At 41.9% G+C, this 6000-nt stretch overlaps 1 long non-coding RNA gene across 1 annotated transcript; it reads right to left on the bottom strand.

Annotated features, from left to right (window-relative positions):
- Positions 1 to 1180: 1180 nt before the first annotated feature.
- On the bottom strand, positions 1181 to 3840 carry LOC132462760 (uncharacterized). Its single transcript, XR_009526903.1, has 3 exons — positions 1841 to 3840; positions 1578 to 1691; positions 1181 to 1444 (listed from the first exon to the last, which is right to left on the bottom strand). It is a non-coding gene; the product is annotated as an uncharacterized LOC132462760 (long non-coding RNA).
- Between the last annotated feature and the right edge of the window lie 2160 nt (positions 3841 to 6000).

Consider the following 6000-nt stretch of genomic DNA (forward strand, 5'->3'; position numbering starts at 1 on the left):
ATTGCCAGGTAACGGCTGGTAGAGTTTGCATGGGTGAATGGGAATCATTAATCCCTTGATTTAGAGATTATGTAGCCGAGAGCTCTGGTTATGGTGATTGCACGGACCTCGAAACCCAAAAGCATGCTTGCCATCGTCCTCCTTTCTTCGTAAGAACTTGCAGGTTTCACAACAGCCTGCAGATTAACACATAAAAATCGATGATTAGGTTATTATATACAGTGATTATTTAAAAAAATGATATTAATATAGGCCTACATCATGTTACAAGCATCATACATGATAATTGTCACATGTCTCGTCAAAGCATAACCTTACACATGTGTAGGCTACACCAATTTTGATTAAAGTGACCAAATTATTTACTTCATGTTGCAATTTTCTTGCAGATAAAATACTGAATAAAAACACATACATAAACATCAAAGGATAGGAAAACTCTTACCGTCTTTTTTGGCACCTCTAGCGCGCAGCTCTGTGGAGAGATCAACATGTCAGTCCGTAAAGATTTCATAGGATGGGGATTCAGCAGCTTGCTCAACCATTTATAGTTTAAATACGGTTTTAATTTTTAGATCAGGCAAAGACAAAGCGGGTTTGTTAATTGTCACATGTCTCGTCAAAGCATAACCTTACACATGTGTAGGCAGCAGCTTGCTCAACCATTTATAGTTTAAATACGGTTTTAATTTTTAGATCAGGCAAAGACAAAGCGGGTTTGTTAATTGTCACATGTCTCGTCAAAGCATAACTTGTAGGCTACACCAATTTTGATTAAAGTGACCAAATTATTTACTTCATGTTGCAATTTTCTTGCAGATAAAATACTGAATAAAAACACATACATAAACATCAAAGGATAGGAAAACTCTTACCGTATTTTTTGGCACCTCTCGCGTGCAGCTCTGTGGAGAGATCAACATGTCAGTCCGTAAAGATTTCATAGGATGGGGATTCAGCAGCTTGCTCAACCATTTATAGTTTAAATACGGTTTTAATTTTTAGATCAGGCAAAGACAAAGCGGGTTTGTTTTTCCCAATGCATGTAAGCCATTTTAATTCGCAGAACGTCTGCTAAATGGCCCCCACTATACCTCCATGACACGCTCGACGCTCTTTAGCAGAGAGGTACCAATAGCGGTACGAAGTTCATTTGTTCCCTCCAACTGGCTGACGCATACGACATCCGACAGGACATTTCTGTAGTACACCAAATCCTGCTTCACATTGTGAAAACACAATTCCTAGAATGATAATGACAATAATACAAATAAAAAGAATGATGATAATAATAATATTTATAATAATAATAACATAGTGAATAATAAGAAAACTAAGAAGAAAAGCTAGATGAGGGTTATTCCGGCCTCTTCAATGGCAGTCACACCAAAAGACTTTGTGTCGATATGCCTACCTTGTTAAATTCTCCAGAGCATGTAGATACCTATCGGAAGAAAATATTTGTTCAGAGCAAGACAGTGCACAGGCTATTCAAATACCAATAGGTTACACCTCTTCTCCGTTTCCACTGAATCTCCTAACTCGGATCAAAGCACCAACTAGAAAGCGCCACCAACCATGGGCCTGCAAACTGCTTCGGTCTGTGTGGTCGGGTTCAGCTCCGGCACCAGAAAGTACTCCCGGGACGGGGTATCTAAGCAGAATCCGTTGCGCTGGCCCACTGTGTTATTCTGATAGAATAACACAAAAAAAATGAGAAATAAATAAACACAAAAATAAGTTGAAGATTGATTAGAAGTGTCGGCTCACAAATAAGTAACCATCCCTTGCGGCTGACTGCGTATTGGGATCGATGGAAAGGGATTCGGTGCTGTTTTACCTCTGTACACGTCTGTTGGATAACGGAGAGCATTTTCTGGGCGTCCTGTAAACAGTTTCCATCCACTTTTTTTGTGACTGGCACGGAGGACACCAGCCAGAACAGACAGGTAAAAGCCAGAATAAGCATGTTCTGAGACAAGTCTGGTTATACAAAAAAGACAGAAAGGCAACAATTTGTTAAAAGCAGAACATAATGACGCCACTATTATGAAGATGAACAATGTTTCAGCCACTTTTAGATCTACTTACATAGTTTAAGGGCTGCCATCTTATACGTCTGTGTGAGATGAGGTGCTCAAGAGTGACTGATAGTGAATCCTGAATTTGTTGACTCTAGGCTGTGATCCTTGAGTATTTATACCAGTAGGGCTGAGGCTTCCCCCTACGTCATCATCGGTCTACGCTTTGAAACCTGTACCACCACAAGTGAACAACCCGCAGGGCTTCAATAACTTCCATTGTGTGATACACGTGGAGTGTATTTGAAACTGTATGCTTTCCCCAAGCAGATAAGAAAGATTAGAAAACGTATTATTTTAATGACTTGACATTTAGCATGCACTGACTCACATAATAGGTAGGCCGAATAGGCTACATGATGTGAGTACAACAAATGGTTTTTAATGTATGCCTATACCACAAATATCGGTATATGAGGACACTATTTTTTGCTCCACTAATACATGACAAATAAAACCTTTAGGCTACGTATACTTTTTTGACACTTCTGATGCATATTGTAACATTCGCTAATACAATCGCCAATATAGTCTTGGATAAAAGCCTATGTTCTAGTCACAATTAGAAATTCTATAGGCTCGTGTGCCATATGCCCAAAAGATGTAATCGAATAAAGATCGGACACTTTATAGAAAGGCACAATAATATATATAGGCCTATTTTATTGGCTGCCTAATTAATTTAAGCACATTTTATTTACACTTTTTAGGTATTGAACAACAATTGGCTTTCAATCTGTCATTGGACACGCAACCCGAGCATGCAGAGGTGAAAGCGCTTGTTTCTGACGATGTGTATGCGTAGCGAATAGAACTGTGTGCTGGAGGGGCCCTGTATAGAAGAGGTACTGATGCCCCCCCCCCCCCCCCCCCCTACCAGCCATGCGCAGAATTGTTGGGATTGTTGACGGGGGGGGGGGGCAGTTTTAAATTGACTGATTCGACGGATACTCGACAGAGAGACACTCTGGATCAGGCTGCTTCTGGAAATTCCCATTCAAATATTGGTATAAAATAGAACATCTAAAATCCAATGAAAAGAGCTATTTCTGATTGTCCAATGTATTAATAATATCTGGTATTGACTAGTCATCACTGGAACATGAAAGATATTTATTAATCTTAAATGATATTCTAATTAAATGTGTATTTAAAATAAATGAAGCACACATTAGCAATACACAGGTGTGTTACATGCTACAACATATTTTATTATCTTTGAGGCCTTCAAAGAGTGATCCATTTGTGGTCATTTTAGTGAAACCACTGTGGTTAAGAGCGAGCTCCTCTAGTGCCGACACTTGGTGAAACTGACTAAGAAACTGCAGGGGCAAAAGTGAATGTCAGTCAAATATCACTTGAATATCCACCTTTAAACTCATCGCAGCGGTCTGTGACCACAACCTCACCACTGGGCCTATGTCATCATAAGCTTTAGACAACATGACTGAAAATGGTGTGCTGGGCCTTAATGAAGCGGAAGAGCGACCACAAACTCTCTGTCCCCAACCAACATGCCGGTTTGTTGGTTTCAGGCTAAATTAAAGGGCAATTCTGGCAAAAATTGAACCCAGGTTCTTTTTCGGCATGAAGACCGATAAAATAAGCCTCCAGACACTTTTTTTCGATTCGCAGGCAAGCTCTAGCCTACTCGATTATCAACGAAAAGAAGGGTCTGGAGGGCTTATTTTATGGATCTTCATGCCAAAAAAGACCCTGGGTTCAATTTTCGCCCGAATTTCACTTTGAAGGGGTACTCTAACATTTGATCACATGGCTCCCAAGCAGCGGCAGCCACCATTAGTTTGTGATTACCATGATGGCAGTGGCATAGGGGGGGGGGGGGGGGGGGGGGGGGGGCGCAAGGCACGCACTGCGGGGGCCTCCACGTCTGTGGGACCCTCTTACCCTCTAAGGCAGGGGTCTTCAACGTTTTCCCGGCCAAGGACCCCCAAACTGACGGAGAGATGGAGCGGGGACCCCCTACTTATATATTGTATAAAATTGTGTTTCATATTAAACTATCCTTCTTCTTAATTGAAGGAGCAGGCAGAGAAAAGCTCTCTCCATCGGATCAAAAGTGTCCATGTAAACGCGGCTAATGTGTTGGATTCATGTTAATGTGTAGTTAAAGACATTTCGATTTGTGGAAACAATTAGGGGGGGGGAATATAAATAAAATGTCTGATCAACAAAATATTTCGCGACCCCCCTGCAGTAGTACCTCCGCGGACCCGGAAGGTTTGAGGAGGCAAACCTTCATTGTGCTATTAACATCGATTTTTGCACCCAGCAGTGGAAACAAATTATAATGTGTTCAATGAATGGCGGGAAGTGAATGGCCGACTATAGTCTGTGGCTAAAAGTGTAATCAAAATATAACTTTAATTTCTTAAAGGTCCCATGACATACCACCAGGTGTGAGTGTGATTAGCCATTAGAAGCCGGAAAATCTGCCTCTTCTGACATCACAGGTGGGCGTGTCCGCCTAGATGTGTGCTGGATCGATCAGTTAACCAGCCGCACTGGACTGTAGCAAACGTTGCTCATCTATCCATCATACATCTAGGTTGAAATTTCAGATTTCAGAAAAGGCAGATTTTCAAAACAGCTTGTAATGGCTAATCACACTCATACCTGGTGGTATAATATGTCACCTTTAATAACTTAATGATGAAGTAAAGCTGTCTAAAGGTATGTCTCAAAAGAGAATATGGATATGAACTATGGCCACTGAGAGCATGCCTGTAGCCAGCTATGCGGTCATTTTCTGGAACTCACTATTTTAACGAGGGCCATAAGTAAATGAGTAAGTAAGTAAGTAAATAAGTAAGAATTTATAACCCAATTACTGCCCTGAGAAAAGACCTACATTGAGATGAGGTCTGGGAACCACACATACATTTTCTTGTATTTGAGGCATGGTTTACGATTGCCCGGAGCCGTTTATTGGCCGCTACGAATGTCTATCATATGAGTCTGTACGTAGCTCATGACGTATTTAGAGCGTCATACATTCGATGAGGAAGAAGACGATGGGTGTGTCGCATAGACGTCGTCATCGTCTTGCCGTCCCTCCCCGTTCTGTGATTGGTTCACTATCTCAGGCAAAAATCGGATCCATGGAAACCAGGCTGCCTAGCAGCTGGGGGGCGGGGGGGGTATTTTAAGTGCAATATTTATACATAACGTCAAAATATAACACTTTGAATAAGAATAATAAGCCAAAGTTCAGCAATTTCCATTCAGGATTTTTTTTTTTTTTTTTTTTTTCATACACAGGGGGCCAGCAGGGGGGCCAACCTCTGGCCCCCATGTGGGCCCCCCCCCCCCCTGGCCCCCCAAGTGGCTACGCCCCTGGCGAGCGCCCAATGCAAAATCAATGAGATCCGTTGACGGACGGAGGTAGTGTGAATGAGCCCTAACACGAAACCGCATAGGTCCTTTTTTATTTGAATCAAACCTGGGACCTGGTTTCCGAAAAGTGTGTTTTCGGGCACCGGATCCATCTGGACGGTCAGCCGAACACACAAGACTTATGTGGTTTCACCAAAAATCGGCTTTGTGTAGATGGGGCCTAAATCTCAGTAGGCCTACACATTTTGTGTTGGAAAGTCTAGCAACATTTGTTATTACTGTGTTCCACCCACCCAACCGGAGCTTAGATGGGTTGACTGCCCCCTTAAAGTAACATGAAAAGGTGTGGCGAGTGTGAACGAAACTTGATGTAGTAAACAGTAAAGGAACACAAACCACTTCTCTTTCGGTCCTAGTTAAGCCTGTACTACAACTCACTCTCAGCCAGGCACAGGGTCACAACACCACATTCAGTGGAGTCAAACTTGATACTGGTAGTCAGCATAGAAGATAGAAATGAAAACATTTATATATTTGTTTTGTTCACAAAAACGTCAGACAG

The sequence above is a fragment of the Gadus macrocephalus genome, chromosome 8 (genome assembly GCF_031168955.1).
Source record: "Gadus macrocephalus chromosome 8, ASM3116895v1".
Classification (NCBI taxonomy): Eukaryota; Metazoa; Chordata; class Actinopteri; order Gadiformes; family Gadidae; genus Gadus; species Gadus macrocephalus.